General features: G+C 43.1%; 1 pseudogene; it reads left to right on the forward strand.

Annotated features, from left to right (window-relative positions):
• The first annotated feature begins 299 nt into the window (after positions 1–299).
• Positions 300–15,699, forward strand: LOC132316631 (L-tryptophan--pyruvate aminotransferase 1-like; annotated as a pseudogene).
• The last annotated feature ends 553 nt before the right edge of the window (positions 15,700–16,252 follow it).

A 16,252-nucleotide genomic window follows, 5' to 3' on the forward strand; every position in this document is an offset into this window, starting at 1 on the left:
GAACCTTTCTCCTTGCCCCCAGCGAGGTGGAACTTGAACTTGTGACTAGAGCAACCTTTGAGATTATAGAAACCTTCCTTCTTGCCCCCAGTGAGGTGAAGATGGTATGAGTTTGAGTTGTTACTTTGACAGATTTGGCAGAATTGACTCTCATCGCATCATGCTGTCTTTTGCCAGGAACTGATGATTTGACCATGCTCCACATCATTGAACTTGCAGAGGTGTTGGTACCACTTGACGAAGTTGCAATCTTCTTGCCAAATTTTGTGATGGTATTGATGTTGTCCGTCATGATCGTGATGTCTTTGGTAGTATTCTTGCTCTTCGTCTGAATCTTATTGGAAGTTATAGAATCTGACGATGAATTTGTTGAGGATTTGATGTAGGAGAAAGAGATGAGAGGTAGAGGATGTCCCACCGGGCGTGCCAGAAATTTGTACAAATAAATTTTGTAATCTGAATAATAAGAAACAAAATATGGGCAAAATAAAACTTTTATTAATTTGTGAATTTGGAGTACAATCCTTTGTAATAATATTCCAAGGAATAAGGTCCTCTGATTCGATCTCCTTTTTGGTTGGTTGAATCCAAAAGCTGCACGAGCTTGATCTTGAATCACCGTTGAATTTGGATGAAGAACGGCACGTCTTTGGATGTACTTGTTGTTGATCACCGTGGAATTTGATGAAGAACGGCACGTCTTTAGATGTGCTTGATGTTCATCGCTTTTGGGTTTGGATTCTGAATTTGAGTTTCTAGATTTCTAAGTCTCTGGATTTCTGGACTTCTGAATTTTGAATTTGTATCATTTGTTGAATTTGAGGAAGAACGACACGTCTTTTGGATGTACTTGTTGTTCTTCGTCTTCAGAAAGAAGATAATTTGTTAAATTTGGTGAAGAACGACATGACTTTGGATGTGCTTGGTGTTCTTCACCTTCAGGTTTGCCCTCGGGATTTCTGGCCCTCTAGATTTCTGATTCTCTTAATTTCTGGACCTTCTAGACTTATGAGTCTCTGGATTTCTGGACTCTGAATTTGTGTCTCCCTTCCTCCTTCCTCCAGGCCTCTATTTATAGACTTGTTGGATTAATAGGATGATGACATGTGTCATCTCCTGATAAGGAAAAAATCATAATTGGGCCGGGCCAGGCCGGTTATATTATGATAATTATCCTTAAAAATAATTATTCCAAATATATTTTATTAGGAATAATTATCTTTCTATTTAATCATCTGGACTGGGCTAATTAAATAATTTAAGTGGATCAAGATTGGACAGTTAAATAACTTAATTAAACATTAGGCCCATATTTAATGGGTCCATTTGTCAAAACCAAAGCCCACTAAAATTTTAGTGTCTATCGTCATTAACCTTGACCAGTAAATCCATATCTCAATCTATATCCATCCATTTTTTTGGAATGGATTCAATTAGATAACGAACATATGTTGATCGGTTAGACTTAAAACCCTGTTTGAATGTTAGTTATACTGTTGGTACCAAAATCAAATTTGTAGTGCTGCATGGAATTACAATTGCAGAAAATCTAGTTTATAATTTGAACGAATTTTTTTCAATTCTATTTTCAAGACACAAATTTCATAAGTAGCCCGACATAGCATAAGTTCTATTTATATAAACTAAAGTCACTGATGGTATGATTAAAGAAAAATGATTTTCAAATTGAATACTAATGCGTAATTGTCCGACAGAATTATTTATAATCTTCTGATACATTAAAGTTAGGTTTTTAGTATGACCCACTTTAAGACATCTTACGGTAGTTATTACTTTGGTGAGACTATGACATATAAGCCTAATTATTATTTCATTAAAAATATGCATTATAACTTGTTGATATCTGTTGAATCTCCCATTTATAAAAGCCGGAAGACAATGGATCAAATTTCAGTTTGAACCAATGAAAAAAGAAAGAAAAATCTATTTGTTGTGATACACTACATCAAATTAATTCATTTTACTTTATTTAATTTAACTCCTGGTATGGTGATTAATTAATAGTGCTAATATGAATTTTTTTTTTGGACAGCGGCGATCCAACCATGTGTGAGATTTACTGGCAGCGGATGGGTGACAAGGGTACGGTGGTGATCTCGGGCACTCAGTCACTGAGCTATTTTGTCAATATGATGAACTTAGGTTGGTTTTTGCAGCCAGAATTAGAGGAATCGATCAAGCGATTGCATCATGTGGTTGGAAATGTAGTGACGAAAGATTATCATGTGGTGGTTGGGACGGGTTCCACCCAGCTCTTTCAGGCTGCATTGTACGCAATCTGCCCTTCTGATGCACCAGAACCTGCTAGTGTGGTCTGTGCCGTTCCTTACTACTCGGTGAGCCTCAATCGGAAACACTTCATGTGGCAATTTGGATTTTTAAGATTTTAAATTTAATTATGTCAAGATTTTTTTTAGGTGTCAAGATTGACTGTTTAATTTTAAATTTGTAGATTTACTTTGGAGTTTCGGTTTTGATATTACAGTTTATAAAAATTAAATTTTGGGTGATTAGTTTTTGTTTCATCTGCATATATATATAAATATATATTTGTAGCATCTCTTGAAGGTAGAATCAAATGAGCGGCTGGCAGAAGGAGAAGGAACAAGTGGGCTGGCCGAAAGTGGAAAGAAAAAGATGGAAAATTGAAATGGTGATTTACTCATTTGTGATTTTTAATGTGAAGATGCAAGAAATTCGTTCCTCTTTCTCTCTCTAGAATTCTTACACCCCAACCCAAAAAGATCCCCTTCCTTTTTATTCCTTCTCCTATTTATAGATATTTACAAGATATTTACAAGATATTTACTGATTGCTGGATCTGGACCTATTCCTCCATAAGTCCTGGTCACCTTTGATGGGCTTACTCGCGTTCGGCCCATATGGCAGTGTCTTTATATGGGCCGACCCAGCTGTACAGACTGAATGTAGTGTTTGCAAGTCGGATCCGGCCCATGTCGTCCGGGGCCTCCTCAACTGCCCCCATAATTGCCCCTTATTTAATAAGGGGTAATTATTGATGGCGTCTCATCATGATGTTGACGGCTCGAGATAACCACGGGGGGGAGCGGACGGTCAGATCCAGAATCAATGTTCCGGGGCTCGAGGAATTTCTCGCCTTCCCGACGCTTTGGCCCTCGGGCCCCCTCGCCTTTATAATGCTCTAGAATTCCACTTCACTTCCTTTTACCGTCTCCATCATCAGTCAAGTCTCTCTCTTTCTAGAACAGTGCTAAGCTTTTTCTGGTGAAATCCTTCAAGAGTCATTCTTCCAGCGATCTTGCAGTCCTCCGAGGTTAGTTTCGTTCTTTTTTACTTTCGGCAGGCTTCCATTTACCTCTTTTAGATTCTTCAAGCACTTCCACCATGGTTGTAGATCTGGATGTTCTTCGTATGAGACTTAGACTTCCTGACAACATCGAAGTTAGGGTTTGCCCCCAGGACGTTAACATTATGACCGGCGCCGGCCTCCTGCCCGGCGAAGTCTTATTCACGAACCTTCAATTGAATGTAGTTAGGTTCCCTCTGCACCCTTTCTTTAGTTATGTCTTCAATAGATTGGGGATATCCCCTCTGCAGGTCAACCCCAACTTCTTTAGAATCATATCTGTTATGCTCTTGTTGATGCGTGACAGAAATCTGGACCTTGACCTCATAGACCTCCTTCTGTGCTATAAGGTCAGTAAGATCCGTACTAACGAACCCTTCTACCACCTCTACCCGTTCGAGAAGATGTCCATATGTACGGATACAATAAAATCTGAGAAGGGTTGGAGGGATAGCATCGTGGGCATTAGTGGGGCTTGGTCTTCGCCGGCTGCAGAGGATTACCCAATCCCGAGCGCCTTTGGTGTCTGTTCTGTCTCCTCCTATAAGAAATTCAAATCTCATAAACATGACTGCCCCTGCGAAACATGCGTTCCTCGTTTTTGCACTTTCTTATGCCGTTCCTTAGGAATACCTTGTGATGACTTGAGCTATAGTGTTTGCAGGGATAGGAGTAACTACTTGAAGAAATACGTTCTGAACGATATTCCTTCCTGCTCAGATCTCCTCACTTCAGACAACCTCTTAGCGCTCTCATCACTCGGCTACAACATGAGCAGACTTCAGATTCCTTCTTTTGGCAGGAAGAAAAATACTCCCCTAGCCACTCCTGCTGCTGGGGCGACCTCCTCTCCAGCGTCAGCTTTTTCCTCAGCCACCATCTCTGACACTGTCCCGAGCACAGTGGCTATTAACGCTGTCGCCAGCGCCCCTGCTGCCAACCAGAGCGCGTCTCCCCAAGCTACCATAGCTCCTGCTGCTGCGGGGGGCGTTCGGGACAAAGAACGAGGCAAAAGGCCTCATCCTGACAGTGAAGTCGATCCTGAGGAGGAGCCTCTCATTAGAAGGACCCGGGTCTCCGGGCTGGGTGCTCTCTTGCACCGAGCGATCAGAACTCCTGCTCCCTCTGGGCCTGCTGCAGCTGGTGGCTCCGCTTCTGCTTCTGGCCCCCCTTCTATCCCCACCTTACCGCCATGGGCCCCTTGGTACACCCGAACGGATGGGACGTTCGTGAAACCGAACGAGACCATGCTGAAGGATGGCCAGACCGCTATGGCCTACTACAGGAGCATGTGGACTCCAAAGGACCTTGAGGCGGCAAAGGGCCTTTCCCAGAAGGATGTGTTCAGCCGCTTCCCCCAATCTGCTATGGAGGTGACTTTTATTTTCCAACTCATGAATTCTCTTATATTATTTGGTCTTGCCCTCGCCCGACCTGACTATTGGCTTAACCGTTTTTAATGTGCACCTATGCAGACATTGTTCGGAATGATGGCCATGCAGAAGCAGGTGGAGATGGGGAACGCCAGGGCCCGTAAGTTTTCTGACAGCCTGGAGGTGGCTAATAAAGAAAACGACCTCCTCGCCATGAAGAACACCGAGGTACTGGCCCGGCTTGACAAAACCGAACAAGAGAGAGATGTCCTGAAGAAGGAGAATGATTCCCTTCAGGATGAGAAGGACGCCCTCCAGCTTGAAAAGAGCGTCTGGCAGACTGAGCGTGAATCAATTAAAGAAGAAAAGGCAGAACTCCAGCGCCTTCTGGCTGACGAACAGTCTGCTCGGATGGCTTTCGAGAAAAGAGCTCTGGACGAGCGTACTGCTCTGATCGATGCGATCAGCAGAGTGGGTGGTGGGATGCTGGCTCTTCACGCTCGGTTCTCAAGGGTCGGTGCTCTTAGGTATGCTCAAGGATTCCGGGAAGGTTTCGCCGACCGGGTTCCGGATGAGGGACAGACCAGCTCCACTCCGGATGAGGTAGACAAGGATCTGGGAATCGAACCTCTGGGGGTCTATGTCGACCCAGAACCCACCGAAGCGGAGCGCATATTCGATGAGTGCCAGGACATTGCTTCCTCGAGGATCATCACAGCTCCTCCTACCGCTCTGCCATTGACCGCTCCTCAATCGTCTACCGTGGTTCCTTCCATAGCCACTGCTGATGCTGAGCCCCAGCCGAACGATTCAGTCATTCACCTTGATTCCCCACCTCGTGAAGGTGAGACGGCTGATGGGGCCGAGGAGGCGAGTCGGCACGATCAGGATGCGGTTGGTACTGAGGCATCTAGCTAAGGCTCCTTTGGACTCTTCCATTCCATATCTTTTTGTAATGATGGACATCTCTCTTTTGTAAACTCAATGCCCAATATCAATAAAACGACAGAACTCTTTTTCCCTATGTGTTGTGCTTTATTCAACTTATTTTCAATACATACATATCTTTTCTCTCTTTTTCTTTTATATTAGCTTTGCCGTGTGTTTGTTTATGGCAAGTGCCTGGCGCTCGGCTAGAATGCCACTTGCCACTTGGCTTTAAATTTTTAGCAAGTGTCTGGCGTTCGGCTCTTGGTGCCAGCTGCCACTTGTCTTGCTTAAGTGCCTGGCGCTCGGCTAGAATGCCACTTGCCACTTGGCTTTAAATTTTTAGCAAGTGTCTGGCGTTCGGCTTATAGTGCCAGCTGCCACTTATCTTGCTTAAGTGCCTGGCGCTCGGCTAGAATGCCACTTGCCACTTGGCTTTAAATTTTTAGCAAGTGTCTGGCGTTCGGCTTATAGTGCCAGCTGCCACTTATCTTGCTTAAGTGCCTGGCGCTCGGCTAGAATGCCACTTGCCACTTGGCTTTAAATTTTTAGCAAGTGTCTGGCGTTCGGCTTATAGTGCCAGCTGCCACTTATCTTGCTTAAGTGCCTGGCGCTCAGCTAGAATGCCACTTGCCACTTGGCTTTAAATTTTTAGCAAGTGTCTGGCGTTCGGCTTATAGTGCCAGCTGCCACTTATCTTGCTTAAGTGCCTGGCGCTCGGCTAGAATGCCACTTGCCACTTGGCTTTAAATTTTTAGCAAGTGTCTGGCGTTCGGCTTATAGTGCCAGCTGCCACTTATCTTGCTTAAGTGCCTGGCGCTCGGCTAGAATGCCACTTGCCACTTGGCTTTAAATTTTTATAGTAGGCGGTTGGAAAAGAAAGTTATTTTTTGTAAATTTCAGTAACTTGCTCATTCATACGTATTTGATTGACAACAAACAACATCCAATTAAAGCCGGAACTTAGCTTTTATTGGTAGTACCTCTTCAGAGACGTGGCGTTCCAGGGCTTGCTGACCAACCTTCCCGCCATGGTTTCCAACGTATATGCCCCCTTGCCAATGACTTCTGCAATTCTGTATGGGCCTTCCCAGGGTGGCATCATTTTTTTGACCATCCCCACCTTTCTTTTCAGAACCAGATCGCCAGGGGCAAAATCCCTATGTTTTACTCTCTTGTTGTGACTATTCGCCAACACTTGCTGATACGATGCTAACCTTATAGCCGCTGCGTCCCTCCTTTCGTCTATCATATCGAGGTTCAATCTTAACATCTTGTCGTTCTGATCTCGACTCCATGCTAAGCTTCTGATAGTGGGGACTAAATGCTCAACCGGTATAACTGCCTCGGTACCATACGCCATTGCGAACGGGCTCTCCCCAGTCGGACGCCTTGGGGTGGTTCTGTAAGCCCATAGAACGTTCGGGAGTTCATCCAACCACTTCCCCTTATGATCTTCCAGCTTCTTCTTAATGCAGGCGAAAATGGTTCTGTTTGTGATTTCTGCTTGTCCGTTGGCCTGAGGATGACTTACTGCAGCCAACTTCTGGTTGATTCCATACTCCTCCAGCAGCTTTCTTACTTGCCTGTTGTCGAGGTTTGTGCCATTGTCCATGACTATTGATCTGGGAACACCGAAACGGCAGATAATATTGTTCCAAATAAATCGTCTCACATGAGTCTGAGTCACGCTAGGATATGGTTCTGCTTCCACCCATTTAGTGAAGTAATCCGTGGCCAGTAACACATACTTGTTCTGAGCTCTTGCAGTTGGCAGAGGACCGACCACATCCATCCCCCATTGCGCGAAAGGCCATGGCGAGGCCATTACGTGCAATTCCTCAGGTGGTTGGTGGATCAATGGTCCATATCGTTGGCATTTATCGCACCTTCGAGAGAACTCCTCCGCATCTCTTGACATGTTTGGCCAGAAATACCCTTGTGTCATTGCTTTATGCGCTAACGATCGCCCCCAGAATGATTGCCACACACACCCTCATGAATAGCTCGCAATACCTGCTGCGACTCCGCGGGGGTGACACATTTCAAGTATGGGCCAGAGTAGGACCTTCTGTACAGCTGGTTACGCACGATGGCGTACTTTGCAGCATTCTTTTTGAGTTTCCTAGCTTTATCCCTTTGCATAGGCAAAACGCCATCTCGAATATAGGTAATGATGGGGTCAATCCAACTCGGCTCATACGGTATGACGTTGACTTGCCAAGGGTCAGAGTCCAACGGTTCTTCGAAAATAGATGGCTGGGTCACTATTCCTACTGGAATCACCCTCGCCAATGTCTCACCGCAACTCGAAGCACTACATGCTAAACGGTCTGCATCTGCATTCTGTTCCCTCGGCAGCTGTATGAATTCAATCTTTGCAAAGTCCTTGGCTTTATGCAGAACGGCAGAACAATATGCCCCCATCGTGTCATCCTTGGTCGCGTACTCACCATTTATCTGCCGAACAATCAGTTGCGAGTCACTATACACTGTCAAACTTTTGATCTGCAGCTCTCTGGCCAACTTTAATCCATTTAGCAACGCCTCGTATTCCGCTTCATTATTGGTGGTTCGGAACTCAAGTCTGAGTGCTTGGCTCAAGGAAGTACCTTCTGGGGTTTGCAGTTTGATCCCAATCCCAGCCCCCATCTGGTTAGAGGAGCCATCCACAAAAAGTTTCCAAGAGCCGCATCTTAGGTCTTCTTCCGTATCTTCGGCGTCACATTCTAGTAGGAAATCGGCCACCGCTTGCCCTTTAACAGCTGTTCTCGGCTCATACGTTATGTCAAATGAACTCAACTCTATGGCCCACTTTGTCATTCTGCCCGAGAGCTCTGGCTTGTGCATAAGCGTTCTGATTGGGAAAGTTGTTAGAACAGCTATGGGGTGGGATTCGAAATAATGCCTCAACTTTCTTTTTGCATTTACAAGTGCAAGTACCACCCGTTCGGCCTTTGAGTATCTTTTTTCTGCCTCCGTCAGTGTTTTGCTTACATAAAATACCGGGTATTGCACCCCTTCCTTGCAACGAATCAGAACGGCACTCGTCGCGACACCAGATACTCCAAGATATAGAAATAACTTTTCTTCCGGTTCTGGGGCTGACAGGACTGGTGGATTCTGCATATATTCCTTCAAATGAGTCAATGCTTGTCGTTGCTCATCCCCCCAGACCTGCCTTCCATGGCTCCGAATCGTGTCAAAGAACGGTTTGCAGTGATCTGACAATTTTGAAATAAATCGACTTAATGCAGCTATTCGTCCTGTGAGGGCTTGCACCTCTCTGATCGTCTTTGGCTCGGCATTCTTAATCAAAGCCTCTGCTTGAGCGGGGCTAACTTCGATGCCTCTGCGGTTGACCACGTGTCCCAGAAACTGTCCGGAACTCACACCGAACGAGCACTTGGTTGGATTGAGCCTCATCCCATATCGCTTTAGTACATCAAATACATCTTGCAGATGCTTCAGATGATCATCCTTCTTCCTACTCTTTACCACCATATCATCAATATAGGCTTCCACAATCTTACCCATTTGATTCTTAAAAACTTTGCTAACAAGTCTTTGATAAGTTGCTCCCGCATTCTTTAGTCCGAAAGGCATAACTTTGTAGCAGTATGTTCCTCGCTCGGTGACAAAAGAAGTTTTTTCTTCATCTGCGGGGTCCATAGGAATCTGATTATAACCTGAATAAGCGTCCAGAAAGGTTAAACACTCATACCCAGTGGTGGCATCCACCATTTGATCAATCTTAGGCAACGGGAAGCTGTCCTTCGGACAGGCTTTGTTCAAATTGGTGAAATCAATGCATACTCGCCATTTCCCATTCTTCTTCTGCACAACAACGACGTTGGACAACCAATCAGGGTAGTGCACCTCTCTGATAAATCCCGCATCAAGCAGCCTATCGACTTCTTCCGCTATGATCTGATTACGTTCTAGAGCAAATCTTCGCTGCTTCTGTTTCACTGGTTTGAAATTGGGATTGACATTCAGGGAATGACAGGATACGGAGGGACTAATTCCAGGCATGTCTAGGTGACTCCATGCAAATACGTCGGCATTGTGGGACAAGAAATCCACTAGCTCTTGCTGCTCTTCTCTGGTCAGTCTTATACCTACTCTGGTAGTTCGTTCTGGCCTGGACTGATCGATCTGCACATCCAGAAGGGGCTCCTCGGTCAAGTCGGCTGACTCCTCCACCCTATTATACTCGAGCGGAGGTTCCTGTAATTGCTATCTGGGGCTTGCCGAACGAACGGACGCCTTTCCTTTCCCAGCATGCTTTAGTGTGACGGAATAACACTCTTTGGCTGCAACCTGATCCCCCCGAATGTCTATCACTTTATCTCCATCGGGTCCGAGGCACCTCATGACCTGATGCATAGTTGAGGGTACACCTTGGACTCTGTGAATCCATCCTCTTCCCATCAGGAGATTATACGAGGGGTGAATTTCCACAACCACAAAAGTTTCCATAAGAGCTCGTTCTGCAGCTTGAACTTCCACTTCCACCATCCCGACGGGCTCCACCCTCTTCCCATCGAACCCTAACAAAGGATTTCCAGTGGGCTTGAGCCTCTCTGGTTTAATCTCGAGCCTGTCAAATGTGTCCCTCGGCATAACATTCGCACTGCTCCCAGGATCGATCAGAACTCTGCGCACCAAGCAATCGGCCACTGTCAAACTGACTACCAACGGGTCGTCATGAGGCAGTTGAACACGCTGCAGGTCTGTCCAGTCGAACTTTATCTGCATCGACGGGCTCTGCTGGTGTAGAGTATTCACACTGCCGACCCTTTTCTTCATCTGCGCCTGCCGCAGGCGCACCTGAAGCAGCTCATCTGACTCTTCACTAGGCTCGGGTCGACCATGGATAGCATTGATTATACGAACTGGTTGTGAATTGTGGGAGCTTTGTTTATGACTCCTTTTTATTTGTTCCACCGATCGATTCTGCTCCATCGCTGAACCTTGAACATAACTCGCGAACTCCCCTCTAGCTATCAACATCTCCACTTGCCTCCTCAGGTTCCTGCATTCGTTAGTCTGATGACCGAAATCATAATGAAAAGCACAATGTTTAGTTTGATCCCTCTGTTCGAGGGGTTGCCTGATTGGCAGTGGTGGATGAAACTTATCTTTGTTCTCCTGATACAGCCTCGCCAGAGTGACCTTCAGCGGAGTAATTAGCTCTTCCTCCCTGGACCTTTTTTCTGCCTTCCAAGAGGTCTGACGTTGCGGCTGAGCCTGCTTCTGTCTGATCTTTGCCTTGGACTTTTCCTCGGTCGACACGAGCGACGTTGTCCGAGCATTAGCTGCCTCTTCTTCTTCTAGGCGCACAAAGCCATCGGCTCTTTCATTGAGTTCATCCATAGTAGTCGGCGTGTTCACTACCAGACTGGTGTGAAACGGAGTTCCGCGTGTCATGGCTAGCTTGAAGGCTTGAACTGCTGTTGAAGGGTGGCATTCGATCACCATACTCTTAGTGAGATTAAACCTGGTGAGAAAAGCCTGGAGACGTTCATCCTTGTGCTGCCTCATCGTGAATAGGCTCAAGATGTCCTTCGGCGGGCGCTTGTTCCCATAGTACTGGCTTATGAACCGATCGCACAGGTTTCTGAAACTACCAATGGAGCTCCTAGGCAAGTTTTTGAACCAGCTGAGCGCCGGTCCGGCTAGGCTTGTAGGGAAACATTTGCACATTAAAGAGTCGTTTTCCGTATTCAGGGCCATTTTCAACTGGATATGATACACATGATCGATCGGATCGGTCGTTCCGTCGAACAGAATAAAGACTGGCATAGCAAACTTCCTTGGATGCGGGGCATTCAAGATCTCGTCGGTGAATGGTGAATCCACCGTCCGAGCTGCGGATCGGAGAGCTTCATTCTCTCTCTGGAGTCCAGCGGTAGCTCTGTGAGTTACGGTTCTGCCCTCCGAACCGTGATGAGTGATAGTAACCATGGAGGGCCGGTAAGACGGATCGAACGACCGTTCCTCTATAAACTCTCTTTGCCAAGGCGACGCTACTCGACGGCGATCAACCTCTATCACTTCCTCTCGGTCGAACCTTTCCCGATGCGGATCAACGTGAGTCGATCCTTCGTGATCTTCAATTCGACGAACATTTGGCGGCAAATTGTCCATCATCCTTTCATCACGGTGGTGAGCTGACTGATTGTTCTTGTCCTGTTCGCCTTGACGCGCGATATTAGATTGAACACCTCCTTCTCCGACCGGAAGTGGATGCGAAACCGCAGGTATTTGCCGATGTTGCATTCCAGCTTTCAATTCTGCATTCTCTTTTTTGAGAGCTTCAATCAAGTTCATCAACTCCTCAAGCTTTGTTTGCTGGACAGCCTCCATCGGATTGGAGCTTTCACCTATCATTATTCCTGAACGGAGTAAAGGCATTAATCTCAAGTTCGCGAGTAGATCCGAGCTTCGTGAGTAGGAATTTTTAGATCTGGCTTCTAATTCTCCGAATTATGCTCACTGTTTACGAGATCTGAATTGTCTGAACGCTAAATCCGTCAGATCCTGCCACAATCGAACAACTCGTTGTTGCGTAGATCTGAAGCCACTCCTGCCAAAGCTTCAAGAATTGTAATTCCTCCAGAGTAGGTCACAATCGCTCAGATCTGGATCCAAATCCCAAAGATCGAGTCTCGATCAACCGAATTGGTTTGAATCCACTTCATTGATCAACCAAACTTCCATGCGTTTCCCACAGACGGCGCCAATTGAAGATGCAAGAAATTCGTTCCTCTCTTTCTCTCTCTAGAATTCTTACACCTCAACCCAAAAAGATCCCCTTCCTTTTTATTCCTTCTCCTATTTATAGATATTTACAAGATATTTACAAGATATTTACTGATTGCTGGATCTGGGCCTATTCCTCCATAAGTCCTGGTCACCTTTGATGGGCTTACTCGCGTTCGGCCCATATGGCAGTGTCTTTATATGGGCTGACCCAGCTGTACAGACTGAATGTAATGTTTGCAAGTCGGATCCGGCCCATGTCGTCCGGGGCCTCCTCATAATGGGTTGAATAAAATTTTGTTGCACATATTATTTTTGTTGAAGATTAATTAGTTCATTTAATTTATGATGGATTTAGAAAGGAAATGGAAGGAAGCAATCGAAATTAAAGAGGAAGGGAAGAAAGAACTGTGTAGTGATTTTGGTGCGGGTCCCATTTGATGATATTAATGGGTTTGATGTTTATTGCATATTATACATATATATATATATATATATATATATATGTATTGTGTGCTGTGTTTGAATGACGAAGATTAGGGAGCGGTGAAATAGGGAAAGAAAGAAGAATTGATGAGTTCGTGGGACCCACAAGATGATATTTAAGTAAGCAAATTTGGTTTTGTTGCTTTATATACATATATGTATATATGTTGTCTTGATGATGATAGGTGGCTGCCTTGGTTCATGCACGTGGCCTTGTGTGGTGAGCAGATTGAGATTTTGTGTTTGTGAATTTGCTTTATTTACAGGGTGTTGTGCACTTGGTGACTATGCAACGAAAGAGAAATAAATTAGGGATTAAAGATGGAGGGAGACGAGCCATACGGTGAGAGAGTCGAGAGTTACGGAGGAGGCCAGACTTTGAAATTTGATGTTTCGATGAGGAGAAAATTGTTTTATAGTGTATTATTTTTCATATTTTGAATGACCTGCATGATTTTGTTTTAATTATTTTATTAATTATTATTTTGTTAAAATTGCGTATATATATTTTGTTTAAATGTATATGTATATTTTTGTGAAATTATTTTTGCATGAAATTTCTTGAAATCTTTGTTATGGTCTTTTGTACTGGACTTTTCCTGTCTCACTCCCTTCCAGTTTCAGGTACTGAGGATGCCGGAGGATTTCTAATTGGGGCTTAGGTAGAAGAGTTGGTGTTGAAGATTTATTTAATTTATTTTAGAGATGTTGTATTTTTATTTGAGGAAATTAATTTTGTATAAATAAATAAAGTGTATTTCTTTTGAGATCCTGGATGTAATACTGATGTATTTAAATTTGAAATAATTGAGGATTTTATTTAAAAAATTCAGAGCGTGACACTTCATGAGATTGAGGAAGTTCATTTAATTGATTTATACATGTTGACTTCTTGATCTGAACAAAAAAGTTTAAAAAATAAATCTTGATTTATGTCTTTAAGTCACTTAAAACAAGGACATGGTGTTTCGTGTGCCTCTAGGTGACACTTTGTTAATAATTTTCTCACGTTTGTGTCCAAGTCACACACACAATCATTCTAAGGGTTATCACTCTCATGCTTTCCGTGTGAATCGGTATTGTTAGACAAAATTCTTCTCCAATTTATAAATTCAATTTTATCAATTCTCGAATTCATAACGATGTGTTATTTAAACAATATCTCATTAAGAATCTATAACAAATATATAGACTCATTAAGAATCTGTAACAAATATATAGATTTCTCACTCCAGCTCATGCTATACGTGACTTAGGTTTATGCAGTAGCTACTATAAGTTAGAGGATGAATCAGAGGATTAGGAACAATCATTGCATAAGAAAATAAATTTAGAAAAACAGCTTCTGTTTGAATAGGAAGAACAAGAATGACAACACGCACATGCAGGTTCGTGTGTTTATGCATACAAACAGTACTATATTGTGGCCTTCTAGACATTACAAAAACATAGCCACATACAGACATCGTATACATTCATAGCCACATACAGACATAGTATACATTTGTAGCCATCTCATTGTCAAGATTGCATATGCCTGCATTTATTAAATTTTGAAAAAATCCTGGTCTTGCATTGCGAAAACACATCATTATGGCAGGTACATAGTCACACCTAATTTGGATTCGACAATCAAATTACACTTCGAAACAAACACCAATGCCCATCACACACACGCAAAGACTCCAATTATTTTCTCTTCTTCCATTTCTTACCATTTATTTATTTGGGTAAATCAATGTATTTGTTTTGGTTGTATGCAGTCATATGCCGAAGTGACGGACTTCTTGCGTTCAGGACTGTACAAGTGGGGAGGTGATGCGCATGGCTTCGATAAGGATGGTGCTTACATTGAGTTAGTCACTTCCCCAAACAACCCGGATGGCACCACTAGAGAAGCCCATTGTCGAGGCAGGAGAAGGTGAAGGGAAGCTTATCCATGACCTTGCCTACTATTGGCCAAATTTTACTCCCATTACCAAACCAGCCGATCATGATATTATGCTGTTTACCGCCGCCAAATGTACCGGCCATGCAGGATCACGCATTGGGTAATTTTTTTAATTTTCATCAACAAATATTTATACATTTTGTGACGAACACCGACATTATGGTTTACTTAATCTTATACCAATTTAAATTGAACCCTTGATGATTTTTTTTATTTTTTATTTTTTTCTTAAAAAGTTGGGCACTTGTTAAGGATAAAGATGTGGCGGAAAAGATGACAAAGTTCATAGAGCTCAACACAATTGGTGTGTCTAAAGAATCCCAACTGCGAGCTGCAAAGGTTCTCGGTGTTATTGCAGATGGTTGCCTATACTGTGACTCTTTTGACTCAGATGATGTGTTTGAATATGGTAAACTTATATTGTCTGAGAGATGGAAGAAGTGAAGAGATTTGGTAGGACAAAGTGACATTTTTCAGTCTGCCTAGGGACCCAAAAGAATATTGTAATTTCATGGGAAAGTTCACAAAATCGAATCCCGGTAATGATGCTTATACACTCAGACTTTGATCTAAAGTTTTATATATAGTGCAAATATAACTAGTTAATATCTTGGTTTTCTGTTTCTTCTTGCAGCCTTTGCATGGATGAAGTGCAATAGGCTTGCAGAGGATAATATTGCGCAGAGTTTTTTCGAGGACAGAAGATTCTAACAAGAAGCGGGGTGCGATTTGGGGTTGTAACAAAGCATGTTAGGGTTAGTATGGTGAGCAAGGATGAAGAATTTAACCTCTTTATAGAGAGGTTGCAGGCTATTCAGGAGATCAGTAATGGATATCATATTTGATGGGTTGAGGAAGAATCTGTAGGCCAACTTTCTTTAGGATAAAACAGAATAAAGAGAAGAATGACGAGAAAGAAAAAATATGCAAGAGTTCATGTAAGTAGCTAGTCATGGTCATAAATGGTTTGATTTTCAATTTTAAAAATCAAATGGTTTGATCCAAAGACAAAGTATGGCTTGTTTGTTGTTGTATTGGTCCCTTGGAGCTCTCTTTCATTAATTGGTAAATTTTAAAAATAAATACCAAAAAATTAATAAGTTACCGTCACAAATTATAATGACTCAGATTGAAAAGTCTTAACATTTGAGAAAATTTCTCAAATAATATTTTATCCCCGACATTTACTGAATTTCCCAAAATTTTGGAATTTTTTTTTATTTTTTTTTTCATATATGGAAATTTTTTTTATTACCTCTTAATTGTTAATTAATTTATAAATTTTGCCTCTAAATCTATTAAAATTTTTAATTCCCCCCCAAATATTTTTAATAAATATATTGACCAGTCAATCTTTTTGAAAATTCTATTAATAGCCCCTAAATATTAATTAATTTA

This window comes from Cornus florida, unplaced genomic scaffold (assembly GCF_030987335.1).
Source record: "Cornus florida cultivar Cherokee Brave unplaced genomic scaffold, ASM3098733v1 CherokeeBrave_3.0.0_Hap2_Chr07, whole genome shotgun sequence".
Taxonomy (NCBI): Eukaryota; Viridiplantae; Streptophyta; class Magnoliopsida; order Cornales; family Cornaceae; genus Cornus; species Cornus florida.